The following is a 21,229-nucleotide window of genomic DNA, read 5'->3' as shown; positions in this document are numbered from 1 at the left end:
GATACCCTTTCTAAATTGCCCAAGGAAAGGGTGTGACTCCTCCATGTAATTATGGTATTACCCTGCATCGAAAACTATGCGAAATGTGTCATATGACTGCTTAGGAGGGTCCCAAACACGAACAAAACCACACACAAGGGACAAACCTACTTGGCAATCTTATGAATCTTGATTGAAGATGAGGATTAGTAATGATGAGAATGACAAGCACCAAATCTTTCCCAGAAGGAGAAAAAGAGCAAGACAATTCCAGGAGAGAAATCCAGTAGAAGGTTTTGCTTCAAGGAGCAACATCCTGGTGCAAAACTAAGAATGCAAAAAAAATAAAGGGAACAAATGTATCTTGATGCATCATTCACTTGGAACGCCCACCTTGTATATGGTCTAGTTGGAATTGATATCATAGGAAAAATACCTTATTTCATTTTGGATTGGAATCCTTAGACAACATCCTAAAGTCTGACCACCTTCCCGGAAAAGACCAGTTTGAAGTCCTGGCCACACCCGCCTTCTAGAAATCGAGGCATTCTCTTGGGAAGTGAAGAAGATGCCCAATTTTGAAATCTTTCTGCCAGGGCTGCATTGTGTTATCTCGTTGCCGCCATTTGTGTCCTGAACTTTGAAACGCTCACGGAATTCCCCTCTGAGCTTCCGTAAGCACAGAGCCACCAGGGTGGCTTGCTGCTCATGTGTTGAGTACAGCGTTTCAGTACGCACATACTGGCAATGTGATCCATGAATATTTCTTCTACCCACTCAAGAACTTTGATAAGCTCCCAGCTCCGTTCTTGGCACACATGTAATACTGGCCCCTTGCTGTGGTGCAGACACACATTCATTTTTTCTCACAATGCTTCAGATGAAGAGAGAAGCAATGTGAGAGGAAGGAGCCGGGTAAAAAAAAATACAAACCGTGGCTGACACCTCCCAGGGGCACAGAACACTTTGTCCGTGCACCAGAAAGGAATTAATCAATGTTTGGATTTTTTTCTTAGGCTAAAAAAACATACAAACTACAGCTGGCTACTTACTGCTACTTACTGGTGCACATAACAATGGCCCAGATGTATGAAACATTTTACCGGTAGCAAATGGCCCATCAGGCCGTTTGCGACTAGTAAAATGCATTTTCTTATGTACCAACCCTATTTTGCGAGTGAGTAACCTATCACTGACTCCAATACAGGGTATGCGAGTCTCTATGAGGAAGGGGCGTGTAAAGGGCATCCCTTTGTAATAGCGAGTCGCACTGGTATGTATAAGTGTTTTTTGTGACTGGGAATGCGATCGCAAAATATTCATACTTTAACCACTCAGTGTAGGAGGTGGTAACCCATTCCCCAAGGGACACTTTCCCCTTTGTGAATGGGGGTGCTAACATTTTTTCAGAGTAGGCAGCAGTCGCAGGGACCACTGCCCACTCTAAAAAAAGGAAAAGAAAATTTTTCATTTTTATTTTTGAAATGCATCCCTTTTTCTTTAAGGATAACAGGCTGCATTTAAAAAAAATGCTTTATTTACAAAGCAGTCTCAGACATGGTTGTCTGTTGACCCCAGCAGGCCACCATCCCTGTGAGTGCCGGCCATTTCCAATGGGTCGCAATTTGCAACCTGCCTCATGAATATTTATGAGGCAGGTCCTGGCGATCCATTTGGGAACCGCAAACAGTGTATCAGACAGCGTTCTACATCAGTGGTTTTTTCGACTCCCAATTTGCCAGTTGCTAAACATCGCAGATTGGGAGACACAAACATCGAGGGTTGTACATCTGGCCCTTTGTGTCTGTGCCCCAGCAAGAAGCAGGTACTATTTGTATTTTTTCTAGCCCAAGAAACTATCCAAACAGAGACTGGCTCCTTACTGTGCCAAAGGCGTACAACTCGTCCCTCTCACAATGCTCCTCATGGGTAGAGGAGCATTGTGAAAGGAAGGAGCAGTTCTCAAAAAAGAAAATAAATAAATCAAGAATTGGCCATTTGAAAGGGAGGGACTAGGAACAATCCCTATCGTTCCCCTTCTGATATTCACACACCTTTCATTTCTTCTCTCAGTGGAGCGGGAAAGACATGTACTTATGACTTTTAAAAAACTGTTAAGGGAATACTTTTAGCTGTCCTAAAGCTAATGTCACACCATGCTGTCCATACTTATTGTTTTTTAATGAAGTGATTTCTATAAAATAAATGAATAGATAAATAAAGCAAATAAATAAGTACGTAAAATAAGAAGTTATGGAAGTACTACTGTTTATCATGACCATATTCTTACCATGTGCCAACGGTCATGTGCTACTTTTCCCAGACACACTCACCTTTTACATAGCAGACAAAAGGACATGTAACCCATCTACAGTTCCATTAAGACATAAAGTAATTTGTAATAGTTATTTTTAATTGCATGCACATTGCTCACCTCTACATTTTTTAAGTCTCAATTCACTACATATGTCACTTGGGGCCAGATGTAGGAAATGAAAATTTTGCGACTTGCAAATTGCGAGTCTGACCGACTCGCAAATTGCAACTCGCAAAATGGGATGCAGAAAGGTGTCTCAGACACCTTCTGCGACTCGCTATGGGGTCGCAAAGACCCACCTCATTAATAATAATGAGGTGGGTCGCAGTTTGCGACCCCATAGCGAGTCCCTGCACTCACAGGGATGGTGGCCTGCTGTAGTCAGCAGACCTCCATGTCTGTGACTGCTTTTTCAATAAAGCAGTTTTTTTCTTTCTTTTTGGAGCCCGTTTTCCTTAAAGGAAAACGAGTTGCAAAAAGAAAAGTAAACCGAAACCATTTGGTTTCGTTTTTTTCGGCATTCACAAAGGGGAAGGGGTCCCATGGGGACCCCTTCCCTTTTGCGAATGAGTTACCACCAGTGTGACACTGGTGGTAACTGCGAGTTGGTTTGCGACCGCATTCGTGGTCACAAAGCAACTCAGCATGGCGGTGCGGTCGCAAATAGGAAGGGAACACCCCTTCCTATTTGCGAGTCGCATCCTCAAATTGCGAGTCGGTACCGACTCGCAATTTGAGGATGAGCATCGCGTTCGGCCTTTTGATTGCCGCAAACTGCGTTTTTCGCAGTTTGCGACATGCAAAAGGCTTCCTACATCTGGCCCTTGATTCCTTACGTTAGCATTCAAGGCTTTATTTTAGTGCTTCCAGGAGCCTGTTTCTTTATTTAATTCTGTTTTCTTTATTTTTACTTAGCAAGCAACAGACGCCTCTTCTCAAAGCAACATTAATAGTAATGCTGCTAATGCAAGTGCAACTAAAGTATTCCCATAAAATGAACAGCGTGTTTTCCTTAAAGGAAAACGAGTTGCAAAAAGAAAAGTAAACCGAAACCATTTGGTTTCGTTTTTTTCGGCATTCACAAAGGGGAAGGGGTCCCATAGGGACCCCTTCCCTTTTGCGAATGAGTTACCACCAGTGTGACACTGGTGGTAACTGCGAGTTGGTTTGCGACCGCATTCGCGGTCACAAAGCAACTCAGCATGGCGGTGCGGTCGCAAATAGGAAGGGAACACCCCTTCCTATTTGCGAGTCGCATCCTCAAATTGCGAGTCGGTACCGACTCGCAATTTGAGGATGAGCATCGCGTTCGGCCTTTTGATTGCCGCAAACTGCGTTTTTCGCAGTTTGCGACATGCAAAAGGCTTCCTACATCTGGCCTTTGATTCCTTACTTTAGCATTCAAGGCTTTATTTTAGTGCTTCCAGGAGCCTGTTTCTTTATTTAATTCTGTTTTCTTTATTTTTACTTAGCAAGCAACAGACGCCTCTTCTCAAAGCAACATTAATAGTAATGCTGCTAATGCAAGTGCAACTAAAGTATTCCCATAAAATGAACAGCGTGTTTTCCTTAAAGGAAAACGAGTTGCAAAAAGAAAAGTAAACCGAAACCATTTGGTTTCGTTTTTTTCGGCATTCACAAAGGGGAAGGGGTCCCATAGGGACCCCTTCCCTTTTGCGAATGAGTTACCACCAGTGTGACACTGGTGGTAACTGCGAGTTGGTTTGCGACCGCATTCGCGGTCACAAAGCAACTCAGCATGGCGGTGCGGTCGCAAATAGGAAGGGAACACCCCTTCCTATTTGCGAGTCGCATCCTCAAATTGCGAGTCGGTACCGACTCGCAATTTGAGGATGAGCATCGCGTTCGGCCTTTTGATTGCCGCAAACTGCGTTTTTCGCAGTTTGCGACATGCAAAAGGCTTCCTACATCTGGCCTTTGATTCCTTACTTTAGCATTCAAGGCTTTATTTTAGTGCTTCCAGGAGCCTGTTTCTTTATTTAATTCTGTTTTCTTTATTTTTACTTAGCAAGCAACAGACGCCTCTTCTCAAAGCAACATTAATAGTAATGCTGCTAATGCAAGTGCAACTAAAGTATTCCCATAAAATGAACAGCGTGTTTTCCTTAAAGGAAAACGAGTTGCAAAAAGAAAAGTAAACCGAAACCATTTGGTTTCGATTTTTCGGCATTCACAAAGGGGAAGGGGTCCCATGGGGACCCCTTCCCTTTTGCGAATGAGTTACCACCAGTGTGACACTGGTGGTAACTGCGAGTTGGTTTGCGACCGCATTCGCGGTCACAAAGCAACTCAGCATGGCGGTGCGGTCGCAAATAGGAAGGGAACACCCCTTCCTATTTGCGAGTCGCATCCTCAAATTGCGAGTCGGTACCGACTCGCAATTTGAGGATGAGCATCGCGTTCGGCCTTTTGATTGCCGCAAACTGCGTTTTTCGCAGTTTGCGACATGCAAAAGGCTTCCTACATCTGGCCCTTGATTCCTTACGTTAGCATTCAAGGCTTTATTTTAGTGCTTCCAGGAGCCTGTTTCTTTATTTAATTCTGTTTTCTTTATTTTTACTTAGCAAGCAACAGACGCCTCTTCTCAAAGCAACATTAATAGTAATGCTGCTAATGCAAGTGCAACTAAAGTATTCCCATAAAATGAACAGCGTGTTGTACATTTGCACTAATAAAGTGATTATTCCTTATCAAAATGAGTCACTATGCTCACATACGTGGCCTCTACCTGTTACATTTTAAACCATTTTTATAGAACCCTCTACTAATATCCAACCAAATGATCTTCAATATCCCATCCATACTGGTATGCAATTATCCACAGTCACTGCTCCTACAGATAGCTGCTTGTATAGTTTAAATAATTGACTAATTCTCCTCTGCATGTTTACAGCAAGCTATCATCTCGTAATCGTGTATCCACTGCGTGAACACTACACCTATATTATTGTGTGATGTACAAGTGTTGATCAAATTTACTAAGCGACTACATCATTTAATAATTTATAGGAATACATATAATTCTACGTAAGGACTGGAGGCGAGAATTATGCATTAACTTTCTTCTTTGTTTTCCCTCCAGCAGCTCAATAAGAAAATAAAACCTTGAAGAAATGTGAATGCTTCCTGCCCCCCTTTCTCCTCTGCTCCAGCAGCTGACAAGTATTCCCTCACACCTCTCATGACTGATCTGTTTATTATTGGTTATTACTTTAAGGCCGCATCAGGGAGTGCTGACCTGATTGAACAAGCATTTGCAATGCAAACGGTCTCGCGTTTCCTTAAACTCGAGCAATTAGCATTGTAAACTCCTAACCCGACTTTTCTTGCCACATAAATTGAAAATGAAAATAAAACAGTTTCACATAACTAACTGGACTTTTCTTGCCACAGAAACTGAAAAGTAAAAGTTTCACATAAGCGAGCTGACGGCCGCCATCAGTGCAAAGCAGACACACAAAAAGAAATAGCAGTTCACTCGTAGTGAAACCTATCGGCAAAAGTGCAATTAACTGTGTAACAGGGTCGAAGTCATGCAAAGCGCTTGACCTCTGCCAAACGAGATCGCGCTGCGAAAAAAGAGAAAAAGTAATCCACAAACCGGACGGAAAACAGCGAGCCTTGTATGTTTTCAGAACTTGTTTGCTGTGCTCGAGGAGTGCTATCTACTGGAAAAGGAAAGACGTATGCATGCCTTCCACTAATAAAAGCAAGCAGATTTTAAAAGGCAATCCCATGAACCAATGAAAGACACTGACGTGACATGGGCGTGGTTTGAAGCCCAAAGAGAGATAACAACACGGAACGGAGCGCTTTGCGCTCGCACGTAAAAAGAGTGAGGAAAAGTTGTACTGGAAAAGTGGGATTAAATCAAAGGCCTCCAACTACCCCCTCTATTACCAACCATCTCACTTCAGTTATGGGCCCAAATTAGACTTGGTGGAAGAACGCATTGATACCGTCAAGCGGCAGAAAAAGGCTTTGTCACCAGCTTTACCTGCCGGCATGGCTGTGGAAAGGTGCAATTTTAATTCAAAATGGAAACTCTCAATTAAATATTATCTTAAAGGGCAGAAAGGATACTGTTTTACAAAGAAGTATAATGACTGCGTTGCAAAACCCCTGCATTAGTAATGACTTCCAGCTGGAAATTATCAAGCCTTGTACAACCAATTCCAAACCCCCTCCTCTATCAAAGAGGAAAAGGAAGGATAGTCATTGTAAATCAAATAAGAAAAACAGAGGACCCTCTGAGAAGAGGCGATCCTCATCATACTCCCAATGCCGAAATCCTGCCATCGTCTGTGAAAGAGGGGGAAGTCCTTTTTAAAGGATATCGGTAAATCGGGAACAAGACTTGCATGTGGGGCGGTTCCAATGCAGAACCGCATGAACTACAATCCCCAGCATCCCTGGCACGCTCACCGCCTTAATCGTGCCAGGAAGTGCCAACTTCAAAAGCAGCCAAGGGCTCCTGCAGTACGGGGAACAAGTCTTGCGTGGGGTCACATTGCTGTTGAACTGTACAAACTACAATCCCCGGCACGCTCTCTACCCTAATCGTGCCTGGAGGTGGCAGCTCAAAAGCTAGGCAGTATGCATGTCACAGCATGTGACATCACAGGAAGTGGCACCACAGGAAGTGCAATCACAACCCATGACCTCTCACGAAGTGCCATTGCAAGAAGTGACAGCAAATCTTAACACCTTACACAGATTTTTAGCAGGTCTATTATGAGTACATTTGAACACATTACAAGATTTAAGAAATTAGATTTTGGATCAGGATTGTGCCAAAAAATCTATGGAACCCCAATGCAAAATCTGACAACATCTGGGCCTCAATTTATGCATTAGGCTTTTCAAAACTCTGCAATATATACATTGGCAGGAAAGAGCCTCATAGTAAATCTGTTCTGCTTAATTCTTAGCAAATTCTGCATTTTATAATATTTTGTAGGTATAAGGCGCTTGCTGCAGAGATCTTTGTGTGCCCGGTAAATCCCAGGAAATAACAATAATAGTTAAAAAATGGATATTAAAGCATTTGCCGGAGAGATATGTGTTTTGCGTAGTACCAGTTTTGTATAAAAGAAGCCTTCAGGATTAATGTATCTCCTGCAAAGCACATAATGTAACATGCAGATGACATTTTTATTTTATGTAGATAGGTAAATGGTTCACTGTTTTTAACATAGAGATCCTTTTGTTACTTGATATGTTTGGGTGACCCTCTAGTTTATTTCTCTTGTTACTCCTCAGTGGCTGTCTTGTCTCTTTTTTTGGGGGGGGATTCCATTAGCCAGCCAGCAACTCTGATGGTGGGGGTGGTGAAAGTGGTATTCTATTGAAATTAGCATGGCAGATTTAAATTAGGATGCTAAATGACAACACTTTAATTTTTTTGCTTCACATAGAGGAAGAAGGTAAATGGAAGTGCATTAGTTATATGCAGGGCTACTGGAATTATGTGTCAGAAAAGGACCAAATTATGAAGCAGGGTTGTCCAGTTTATGTGGAAAGAAAAGTCCAGTTAGGCATTTTCAACGCCAATTGCTCTAACTCTTGCAAATGCGAGACCAATTACATTGCCAATGCTTGTTTTATGTGGTTCCTTCGCGGCATGCTGATTCCCTGCAACAGTTTTGCCATCCGAAACTCTTTACTGCTTTTAGGTTTTTCTCTAGTTTTATTTCTTTGCGTGTGCCTGAACTCTTTCTCCATGGTCCATCTGCCAAAGGCCACTAATGTTCCAGTGCAGGAAGGGTGGTTCAATTCAAGGTGGGCCATCAAATGATTATTTTTGTTTTTCATGATAACCATGCAATGCATGGCAGATGTGAACAGAAGCAGAGGCATCTTGCCACTCAATGTGTACACAATATTTATTTGACAATTACTTAAAATCTAATGGTTCCACTTATTTAATCTGGAAAGATCACGTTCCGGGTCGGACTGGAAGGAAAATAAGCCTGTGCACCAAAATCAGGGCAGTTTGGACCTTGTAAATAAATGAATTATATGTGTGAAAGCTGAGTTATTTACTAAAAAGTGAGTTTTGATTACTGCGATAAGAATTTACATAGAAAATAACTTTTACCATGGCTAATGTGCCCACTTGAGTGGCCACCATTTTGCGTTTGAAAATTAATAAAGAATTCACATTTATAGTTAAATTATGCACATGTAGAATAAATATCTTACTTGGTTATACTAATATATTAATGTTATGTATTTGCTTAAATAAAAGTTGAGCTTTTGATTAATTACGAGGTTTGAGCCTAGTCGACAAAGCCTCATGTTAAATTCCATGGCCTAATAAATGTCTTGTGAAAGCAAAGAATTAATATTGTTTATTGTTCACACTACACTGACCAAGCAATTTGTAAATGTCTTAAACTTTCTCACGCGAACTGCTGGTGGACATGTTCTGTAATACAATTTGTTACTTTGTAGATATGGTATGTGAGAAGGGGATGTTCCCAGGAGCTAACAATGGACACACTGACTACAGCTAGGATTGCAACTAAAAAGTTACCTGATGAAGCTAATGATGGGAACGGGAGAAGAGGAGCCAATCATCTACGTGTGAAAGACTGTTGTAGTAACCAAGCAGGAACACAAGGAAGCTGGATTTGTTTATTCAGACAGACTCCTCAGCCACCATCTCATATCTGACCAACATTCTAAGTTGAACTCCAACACGTTCCATTATCCAGCCATTAAAAGTTACATCACTGGAACATAAAATTCAGGGTTTGCATATATATATATATATATATATATATATATATATATATATATATATATATATATATAAACCATAACATTAGAATACATTAATTAACTGTTAATAATGACAACTAAAGTTGAGTATAATACTTATCAATACATTACTAATTAGAATGTGATTGAATACCAGTTAGATTTATGGATTTCAACACATCGCCCTTCCTTACTAATGAAAAACATAGTCCTTGTGCCATGGTGGAGTTGTTCTACTTCTTGAAGGTCTGGGCACTCTCTCCTGTTTGAGAGGGCTACCCACACTCTCATGTAACCCATTCCTTACATTGTTTACATTACTGTCTCCTCTGGACAATCTATCCATAGTCTACACTCTACCATCCTCCAATGTCACAACATTTCTTTGTATTCTTGTTATCTTCATGGGTTTAGAAAATGTACTTCCTTCCCATTGGTTTGATTCAGGAAGTTTGACTGTTACCCACTGACCAACTCTCCATTGCCTACCTTTCATACCATATTTGTTGTCATAACAATTCCTGTATTTTTCTTAATGGTGCTGGACTCTTCCTGAAACTGTTTCTTGGAGCATCCAGTGGTGCTCCCCACCCATCAACCAATTAGGATTTAATTTCGTTCCAGGAAGTCTTCCTTTTAATGAAAGTAAGGGTGAAATCCCTGTGACCAGATTGGGCGTGGTATGGTATGACCACAACATGTGTTTCAGTGCTAGTTCCCCCGACTCTCGAGATACAAATTTGCAAACATTTCTTAATTATTCTATTAACCCTTTCAACTAATCCATTCGCTTTGGGGTTGTATAATGCCATTCTAAAATGTTGGATGCCCATCCTCTTCAACAATTCTTTCATTGTGTCAGATGTGAACTGTACTCCATTATCAGTAATTAGGATACTAGGGATACCCTCCTTCATAAAAGCATCTGCTAGAAATTCAATCACATCCTTGGTGGTAACAGGGTTCACTAATTTAGTCATTATCCAATGTTAATGATAATCTACTAACACCAACATGTACTTTCCACTCACAGTAGAATGAATGAGAGGACCCAAAATGTCCAGCCCCAACTTGTCCCACGTTTTAGTGGCACTTCAACCGGAGACAATTGAGATTTATGTATGTTTTTAGTTTTAGCATTTATTGCACATTTAACACAATCCCTCACTGTATTTTCCACCATGCTGTCCATTGTAGGGAACCAGTATGTGGCCCTAAGTTTGTTTTTGGTAAGATTCCTTCCCAAATGACCTTTGTGAGCTAACTCCACCAATTTATCCCATAATTCTCTTGGGGGTACTATCCTCTCACCTAAGATCACCATATTGTTGGAAATTTGGAGTTCTGTTCCTACCTCCCAATATCCTTTAAGAACCTCTACCAAGTCTTTAGATTTAACAGGCCATCCTTTGACAATCTTCTCCTTAATCAATTTAGGACCTGATCATTCCTTATTCCCATATCCCATTCTTCCTTTGTTAGACTTGCTAAATCAATATATTACACTAGTTCTGGAAGATCATGTCTCTCTGCTTCCTCCTCCCTCCTTGGTAGTCTCGACAGACAATCTACTATGACATTTTTCTTTCCTGGCACATACTCAACACAGAAGTTAAAGCCCTCTAATCCCAGCATCCACTTAGCTGTACGTGGTGTAATATGGTCCCTCCCCTTGGTGGAGAACAAGAAGGTGAGAGGTTTATGATCTGTCCTGACTCTGAATGGTTGACCCCAAAGGAACAATTTGAAGTGGATCCTGGCCCAGTAGCAGGCCAAGGCTTCTCTTTCTATTGTAGAATAGTTTATTTCAGCATCTCTGAGTGATCTAGATGCAAAGGCTACTATTTTTTTCTGACCATCCACTATTTGGGATAGAGTGGCACCTAAACCTTTTCCACTAGCATCAGTGGTAAGTAATGTTTTCTTATTAGGATCAAAATTTCTTAAGCTAGGGGCATTGGCAATAGCTTTCTTCACTTCATCAAATGCATTTTGGCATTCTGAACTCCAATCAAAGGAGGTTTTTTTTAACAATGCTCTCATCGGAGCTGTCATATCAGGAAAATTGTGTACAAAGTCAGCCAAGCCCAGAAGTGGTTTTAGTTCTTCTTTGTTAGTGGGCGCCAGTGTATCATTTACAGCAATAACCAAATCCCATTTGGGTTTAACTCCTTCTTTTGTTATTTTGCGGCCTAAGTACTCCACTCCTATTTGACATTTGTCCATCCTAAGATTCATGCCCGCTTCATCTAAGGTTTTAAATACCTTCCTTAAGGTTAGATTATGATCACTCTCAGTTTCTCCATATACTAAGATATCATCCTGAAAGTACATTACTTGGTTAATCCCTTGCAGGATGTCTTGCATGATTCGCTGGAAAACAGCTGCAGCTGAAGCAAGGCCGAAGGGCATCCTAAGAAATCTGAATGCACCATGTGGTGTTATGAAAGACGTGAAGGGCCAAGGCAAAGGGTTGAGTTCAATTTGATGGTACGCTGATGATAATTTTATCACACTGAAATAGTTCGCTGACCCAATCATACTTAACATTTCACTAATCCTGGGAACCGGAAACCAATCAACCCATATGTTGGCATTTAAATCTCTCAAATCAACACACAGTCTTATTCCTCTGCCACTGGGTTTCTTGGTGACCACAACGGGAGCTAACCAAAGTGAGTTTTTTATAGGCTCTGTGATCCCTTGTTCAACTAACCTGTTCAGTTCTTGTTTTAATGGTTCCTGCATAAGATGGGGAATGGGTCTGGACTTATGAACCACTGGAGTAGAATTTTCTTTTACTTTAATCTTGTGTTGGTTGTTCTTCAGAAGCCCTAATCTGTCCTCAAATAGTTTTGGGAATTCCTTGCATATGACCGTCCCTGTCACTGAACCTTCCACTGTCAATACCTGTTCCTTGTTATTGGGATCTAACTTAATTCCCAGTTCTTTTTGGTGCTTTCATCCTAAAAAGTTAGACCCTTTACTTGCAATGTATACATTACCAACAGAGAGGCAATCCTTGAAGGTTATACGCCTGGTTAACATCCCCACTAGTGGTACAGGGTCTCTGTTATAACCCCCTGGCTTTACATCTGCAGGTTGTAACTTATACCCTCTGTTTTGAAATTTGTTTTCAAATACATTGTAATCCATGAAAGTGAAAGGTGAACAAGAATCCCCAAACACATTTACCCTGACCTCATCTAATTCAATGTCACAAGCTGGATGCATGTTATCTAGGTTATTAACGCCTTCTGTTTCTTTAACTTGCAAAACAAATTTGTTTTTCAATTCCTGCACTTCTTCAACTCTGTGTATGCTTTTCTTGTCATTTTTCTCATATTTAAAAGCACACGCGTAATGCCCTTTCCTGCCACACTGTCTACATGTGCAATTGCGAGCTGGACACAAAGGGCTATTAGCTAAGTGTCTAACGTTACCACACCTGAAACATTTGTTTTTGCCAATTTCATTGTTAGAATCTGTAGGTTTTTATTAAGCACCTCATGTACCCTTAATTCCTCATCCTGGTTCATTCCTGTCTCATCATGTTTTGAGTATACTCTAACTTCTTTTACCAGGTCTGATTTGGTGGAGTGTTTCATCTCTTTCATAAATTCTGCTGTGTGCTCAATGCTTTTTGCGATGTCCACGGCTTCCTTCAAATCTGGATTGTGAGCCAGCAGCTTTTCGTGAACACAAGAATTGTTTTTGCACCTAACTAATTGATCATGTATTAAAGAGTTCCCATGGTTACCAAAGTGTTAGCCAAACCCCTAAGACATGCTATATAGCTAGACACCTTTTCGTTTTCCCTTGCGCTCTACTGAAAAATGTATGCCTCTTTAAAACCACATTCACCTTGTGACCAAAGTGGCTTTCAAGTTTGCTATGAGCTTTTTCATATTCATCCAGGTTGTCCCTTTCCTCTTCCTCTTCCATGTCAGGTTCTGATATGTTTTCGTATACCTTTCTCCCTTGAATACCCAAATTGTGCAACAGAATATGTTGTTTTCTCACTAGTGTAAATTGTTCTCCCCTATTGCTATTCAATATGACTCAAATAATTTTGACCATTCCTTCCATGGTAAGATGGGTTCACCTATTTCATTAAGAAAAGGAGGTGGCTGTGACATAGTTGCTGCTGCCATACTGGAACAATAGATAATTACATAGAAAGGTAAGGCAAGAGAATTTCCTGGAATGTCACAATACTGTTAGGTAACTAACAGTTGCCACTGTAGTGATCTAAATTTCTGGCAGAAGTGTATACTAACACCCTATTTGACACCGGGATGTAAGGTTGTTATGCAATAAATTCATCAAAATAAATGATTCTCCTCCCACCACGTGTACCGGGGTACTCCCAGGCCTGTCCACAACACTTTCCTGTTTACTTTCTTTAAAACCAAACTCTATTTTATTTTCACTGTAAAGGAAAGGGTTAAGGCTAGGTAATCATTCAGCCTGTATACTTGTCTGTTACCCTAGGCCCCTACCGTTTCCTTTTCTGTCAGCTAGGACACTCCTTTAGGTTTGTAAGAATGGGCTGATGATCCTCCTGTTCACCCATCTATCAGCCCAAACTCCTCCTGTATTCCTTGTTGAGATCCGAGACACTCCTCCTACTTCCTTTGAATAACCATGAAGGAGTGATAGGACAGTCAGTTCCAACTCCTCCTCCAACCTGGAACTTCTTCACTGCTCCGGTCTTTCTTGTTACGAGGATGGTGATCGCTACCTGGACAAACACCACATTGAAGAAGAAATTGCTTATATTCCCAGCCGTTCTCCGTTCCAGTGCATCACCCCCTTCTGTTTCACCATGCTGACAAGCGGTGATTACAACAGCTCAGCTCCATTACCTCAGAACTGACTTCATCCGGCTCTTCCAATGTTTCCTCCTTCGCTAAATTACGGAAAACACTGGGTCATTGCAACTCCCAGGTAAGGGTTTATTTTGTGATTCCTTCATGTACGACCACCAAATCAGTCACTCAGCTTTGCGGCCATACAAAACATGGAACATACTTCAGTGGATATGCTGCCCTTATACAGCTGTCCACTCCACCGCTTCTCAGCCATGCAATGACCCCACCACAGCCCTGAGACTAGCCGGGTACTGCCTTTTGCTTCTGGTATTCAGGTAGCTTGTCCCACTTCCTTGTTTTGATGAAAGGGACAGTCGTTACCGCTAAATGATCAAGTTTATGTGGTATGTCAAACAATCATACCTTGCTCCTTGCAGTCCATAGTTCCTCTTCAGAGGACGTTGCTTCTGTGATTAACACCAGTGAGATGGCAGCACCTGCACAGGGGTAAAGAGCCTTCGCTGACCCCTGCGCAGTCTAATCCCACCTTCGTCGACAAATAATATTGTGTAGTAACCAAGCAGGGACAAAAGGAAGCTGAATTTGTTTATTCATACAGACTCCTTAACCGCCATCTCATATCTGACCACCATTCCAAGTTGAACTTCAGTACGTTCCATTATCCAGCTATTACAGGTTACCTCAATGGAAAATACCATTCAGGGTTTACATATATGTACACACTATAACATTAGAATAAATTAGTTAACTGTTAATGATTACAACTAATGTTGAGTATAATACTTATCAATACATTACTAATTAAACTGTGATTGAATAACAGTTAGATTTATTGATTAAAACAACTGTCAAGTTATATTTTAGATTTAGAATTCAGAGACCATTGGTCCTACTGTAAATGCACGATTTTCTGACCAGTGAAGGCGTGAAAAAATGCTTTATGTATTTTGATATATCGAGGCTACACTTTGCAGAACGAGTCAGTCAGTCATGCTTTCATTCTAGTCTTGTTCAAGTTTCGTTCAAGGATCTGAGCAGTTTCTGATCTCTTTCCTTCTTAACTTTAGCTTCATTGATTAGTCTGTTAATGGTAGACGTTGTTTCCTTGGTATAATGTTTTCTAAGTGGTTCAGTTAACTTAGAGCCCAACTGTGGCTGAGCCAATCCTTTCCACTGTCCCGTTGCTGACACTGACCAGACAGATGTCCAACTGAACAGGAAGAGAAATCGCAATTTGCTGATCAATCAATCAATCAATCAATCATAGCATTTGTACAGCGCACTACTCACCCGTGAGGGTCTCAAGGCGCTGAGGGGGGTAGGGAGCATGCTTCTACTGCCCGAACAGCCAGATCTTGAGGTGTCTTCTGAAGATTAGCAGGTCCTGTGTCTGTCGCAGGTGGAGAGGAAGAGTATTCCATGTCTTGGCGGCGAGGTGGGAGAATGATCTGCCACCGGCAGTCGTTCTATGGATACGTGGAATGGTGGCGAGGGCAAGGTCAGCGGAGTGAAACTGGCGGGTCGGGGTGTAGAAGGTGAGATGTCTGTTGAGGTGTTCTGGTCCGGCATTGTGCAGTGCTTTGTGAGCGTGGGTGAGGAGATTGAACGTGATTCTCTTGTTGATGGGGAGCCAGTGCAGGTCTCTTAGGTGGGCTGTGATGTGGCTGTGGCGGGGGATGTCCAGGATGAGGTGTGCGGAGGTGTTCTGTATGCGTTCCAGTCTTTCCTGGAGCTTGGCCATGGTTCCTGCGTAAAGGGCGTTGCTTAGTCCAGTCTGCTGCTTACAAGGGCCTGGGTGACCGTCCTTCTGGTTCCCATGGGGATCCATCTATAGATCTTCCGAAGACTGTGGAGGGTGTTGAAGCAGGAGGAAAAAAAGGCGTTGACTTGCTGGGTCATTGATAGCGATGAGACCAGGATGAACCCCATGTTGCGTGCATGGTCAGTGGGTGTCGGTGCGGTTCCTAGTGTGGCAGGCCACCAGGAGTCATCCCAGGTGGAGGGGGTGGAGCCTAGGATGAGGACCTCAGTCTTGTCAGAGTTCAGTTTCAGGCACCTGTTCTTCATCCATTTGGTGATGGCCTTCGTTCCTTCGTAGAGGTTGGTTTTGGCAGTGGCAGGGTCCTTGGTGAGGGAGAGGATCAGCTGAGTGTCATCGGCGTTTGAGACGATGTCGAGGTGGTGTGATCGGACGATGTTTGCGAGCGATGTCATGTAAATGTTAAAGAGGGTCGGGGTGAGGGATGACCCTTGCGGTACGACACAGATGATCTTTGTGGCTTCAGAGCGAAATGGAGGGAGGCGGACTCTCTGGGTTCTGCCGGTGAGAAAGGAGGTGATCCAGTCCAGGGCTCTGTTGCGGATCCCTGCTTGCGCCGTTGAGGCATGTGTGTAAGGTGTGGTGGCAGATGGTGTCAAAGGCAGCCGAGAGGTCCAGGAGGATGAGGGCCCTGGGTTTCGCCATTGTCAAGTAGAGCCCTGATGTCGTCGGTGGCAGTGATGAGGGCGGTTTTGGTGGTGTGGTTGCTACGGAATCTGGATTGGGACGAGTCCAGAGTGTTGTTCTCCTCGAAGAAGCAGGTCAGTTGTTTGTTGACTATCTTCTCGATGACTTTTGATCCATTAAGGAGATGTATAAGGAAATTGAAGGAGGCTGGCCTGGTTTGTGGTGGGTACCTATGGTACTTATACCTTATTCCAGGTCCAGTTATTCCTTATTAGTGTAGTGTAGTCAAATGTCTAGAAGCCAGGCTTTCTAGAGGTAGCTGTGGATTAGCAGCCAAGGCTTATCTAGGAGATATGCAACGCTCATGCAATACCACTGTAGTTACACGGTACTCACACACATGAAAGAAAGCACTCACTGTTACAAAAATAAAGGTACTTTATTTCGGTGACACAAATACCCAAAATACCTTTGAGGCTATACTCCCTTAGGAGGTAAGTAATACACAAATGATATACACTAGCATGCAGAAACAGGTGTAAAAACAGTTACAAAACAGTGCAATTGGTGAAAATCACTATAGTTAGAAATGGTCCTAGGGGGAGCACAAACCATATACTAAGAAATTAGAATGCGAAAGTCGGTCTCCCACCTAGGCAAGTGTAGTGTGCAGAGGGGAGCTGGGAGTACTAGAAAACCTCAAAGGTAAGTACTAGAAACCACCGCAGTGCCCAGGAAAGCAGAAGTAACTCACAGTAACTTTCCCAGAATACACACAGAAACTGTCAAGGAGACCAGATCCTTGGGGCTTGCGCATGTTCCCAACATGTCCACCTCTTGGGAGCTCCAAACTCCACTAGTTATATAGCACAGAGTTAAAGAATGGCCAAGTGGGGGAATGGGTTTTGGGTTGGGAACAGCGGGGAAGAAGACCTGTGGAAGCAAGAGTTAAACAACACAATTGCAAGATTAATCACAATGACTTTCAATAAGTTTTGTTTCAAATAAACACTTATGCTGAAAACATGAATGGTCTAAGGCTTCACTATAACTAGGTATCAAGAATCTAGGTACCTGGAAATCAAGAAAGGTTATGCAAGATTTTCTTATGAGCATTCCAGAATTAACATATTATATTTTGAACAATAAACTCTCTCCAAATAGTTCTTAGAATAATCTCTTATGCTATGAACACTGAATAACACTGTTGGATCTGTGCTTCAAGAATACTATGAACATTGAATAACACTCTATTGAATCTGTGTTTCAAGAATACGATGAACATTGAATAACACTGTATCGAATCTGTGTTTCAAGAATACTATGAACATTGAATAACACTCTATTGAATCTGTGTTTCAAGAATACGATGAACATTGAATAACACTGTATCGAATCTGTGTTTCAAGAATACTATGAACATTGAATCACACTCTTTTGAATCTGTGTTTCAGGAATACGATGAACATTGAATAACACTCTTTTAAATCTGTGTTTCAGGAATACTATGAACATTGAATAACACTCTATTGAGTCCGTATTTCAGGAATACTATGAATATTGAATAACACTCTATTGAGTCTGTGTTTCCGGAATACGAGGAACATTGAATAACACTCTCCAATTAGTTCTTGGAATAGTCACTGCATTATAACAAAGATCAAAGAGCACCTGGTTTTCTCTGCATGAATGAACTGTACTAGAACCATGAAATACACTCCTACGTCACTTTCTGATTAAGAGTTTTCAAGACTTAAATGTTCAGGGAATGTTATGCTCATTAATCAAACCACTCATCTAAGTTTCAATGTCAAAAAATGATCGCACACTTCGCCGATCTGTATTACAAAAGTTTAAGCATCAGGAAAGAATTGCGCACTCAGTTGCCGATTCAAACATCTAAATTATTATGCAATGAAATGATCGCACACAACGGCGATCTATGCTTTCAAGATTTAAATCCAGGAAAAAGAATTGCGCACCCCGCTGATTCAGAGTTCACAATGTAAATGCCATGAAATGATCACGCGCACTGCCGATCTGAATGTCACAAAGTAAATGCCTGGAAGGAATAGCTCACACTGTTGCAGATTCAGAATTCACAATGTAAATGCCATGAACTGATCGCGCACACTGCCGATCTGAATGCCACGCAGTAAATGCCTGGAAGGAATCGTGCACACTGTTGCCGATTCAGAATTCACAAGGTAAATGCCATGAAATGATCGCACACACTGCCGATCTGAATGCCAAGAAGTAAATGTCTGAAAAGGAATCGCACACACTGTTGCCGATTCGGAATTCACAAGGTAAATGCCATGAAATGATCGCACACATTGCCAATCTGAATGCCAAGAAGTAAATGTCTGAAAAGGAATCGCGCACACTGCTGCCGATTCGGAATTCACGATTCAAAGTCCATGAAATGATCGCGCACACTGCCAATCTGAATGCCACAAAATAAATGCCTGGAAAGAATCGCGCACACTGTTGCCGATTCAGAATTTAAAATTGTAAATGCCATGAAATGATTGCGCACACTGCCGATCTGAATACCTCGAAATAAATGCCTGGAAGGAATTGTGCACACTGTTGCAGATTCGGAATTCACAAGGTAAATGCCATGAAATGATTGCGTACACGCGATTTCAAGATTAGGCCCAAAACTCGAAAGTTACTAGAAAACTGAGTCGTGGGCTTAACCCAACCTCCGCCTTACCGCCCTGCTTAAATATCACCAAATAAGCAAGAGCAGGCCTGGAAATGGCTGGTTAGGCCTCCGGGACAGGAGCTCTGGAAAATGCTGCTGCTGCTCTGCACTGGGACCTCTGAATAGTGAGCACGTGGAGCTGGACTGGCTCCCTTATATAGAGCCAAGCCCCGCCCACGAGCCATACCCAACCATGCTGCAAGAAAGGCTTCTAGAAAGTCTTTTAATAAAGGACCACACCCTGTAGTCTTGCAAACAAGCCTTGCAAATGAACAATGAATTACAAACAGCAGTAATGACTTTTCAAGGTAGAAGCTCTGCAATGCAAAAGGTTAACATACTGCATAGAAACACAATGCATAAAATATGACTTTACATAAGGACTGGGTTTTTTGCATTTACGTCGCCCGTAGAGCGCCCACTGTCCTGATGTTGACAGGATCAAGAAAGAAGATTATGCAAGACCCAGAAGAGACTGCATGACACCAATGGTGGATTCCTGGACCTGAGGACCTGTGGAAGAAGGGGGCCCAGTCCAAGAAGCACAGAAGAGTCCAGGAAGAACAAGAGCCCCTGCTGACCCATATGAAGGTGCCGAAGAGGAACCACAGGTCAAGAAGAACAGTCAGTACTGCACCCAAGAAGATGGAGACGGGTTCCTGGTTGGTGAAAATGATGTCCCACGCTGGATGGAAGATTGGAGCCTGGCTTGCGTCTCTGGAGTCCACCAACAAGCCTTGGCACATGCAAAGCTTGCAGTTGGTGGGAAATGGTGCTGCCCGGGATCAGGAAGGACCAGGTGGACTCTTCCAAGGAGGGGGAGTCAGAGAGGTCTCTCAGCAACTAAGAGAGCCTCCGAAGACCAGGCAGTATGCACAGGAGTCCCACAGCACAGGGACAAAGAAGTTGCAGAAGAGGCCAATGCAGCACAATGACAAAAGCTCCCACGTCGCGAGAAAACTACTCAGGAAGCTGTGCGTCACAGGATGGAGTGATGCGGGCTGGAGCTACAAGCTGCAAGAAGAAATTTGTGGAAGGATGCCAACAAGCCTTGGCAACTGCATAACATGTGGTGCACGTGGGTACCGTCTTACGTGGGGAGGCAGGCTCTTACCTCCACCAAAATTGGATAGTAGGAAGTCAGGACCGTCAGAACCACTTTGGTCTACCACCTGTGATGCAGGATCCTTGCAGCTCAGCAAGAGAGGGGATCCACGTAGCCGGTCATCATCGCAGTAAGGGCCTTCTGAAGCAGGGGGTGACTCCTTCACCCCAAGGTAGATTCCTTTGCTCTTCTGGATCAAGCTGAAGACGGGCTGTCCACAGAGGATGTATGACTGGGAAACAGTTGCAGTTGCTGACAGGAGCTGAAGATACAATGCTGCAGAAGGCATCTTGCTTCTTTGTTGGAGTTTGTAGAGTTCCTGGAGGGTCCAGATGCAGTTTCTTAGGTGAGAAGATGAACTAGAGGATGCAGAGGGATCCTGCTGGAGTATTGCAATCCGAATCTGAAGAACGATCCAAAGGAGATAGTCTAAATAGCCCTGAAAGGGGGGTTGGTCACCTAACCAGGCAAGCATCTATCAGGGGAGGGCTCTGACATCACTGGCTGTCACTGGCCACTCAGATGCTCACAGAGTTCCCTGCCAACTTGGAATCCAAGATTGCAAAACCCAGGGACCCTCTTGAGGAGCTCTGGGCACCACCCCTGTGGTGGTGATTTACAGGGGAGTGGGCACTCCCCTTTCCTTTCTCCAGTTTGGCGTCAGAGCAGGGGTTTGGGGTCTCTGAACCGGTGTAGACTGGATTATGCAAGGAGGGCACCAAATGTAATCCTTTGTTCTGCCTTCCTGGGCTTTAGCTTTTCAAGCAACAGAAGGGCAGAAACCTGTCTGTGAGGTGGCAGCAGCTGGGGCTGCCTGTAAAAGATTAGAAGGCTGTAATAGAAGTACTGGGGGTCCTCTAAGGAGCCCCCAGAGTGCATGGGATCATATAGCCAATGCTTGCAGAAGCATGGGGGTATGATTCCTACATGATTGATACAAAACATGCCTCTGTTCGAAGTTACCTTTATGTAGCTGGACATAGGTAGTGACCTATGTCCAGTACACACATAAATTGGCGTCCCCGCACTCACGAAGTCTGGGAAAATGGTC

Source organism: Pleurodeles waltl, chromosome 5, assembly GCF_031143425.1.
Source record: "Pleurodeles waltl isolate 20211129_DDA chromosome 5, aPleWal1.hap1.20221129, whole genome shotgun sequence".
In the NCBI taxonomy this organism is placed as follows: Eukaryota; Metazoa; Chordata; class Amphibia; order Caudata; family Salamandridae; genus Pleurodeles; species Pleurodeles waltl.
This window is presented reverse-complemented; position numbering follows the sequence as displayed.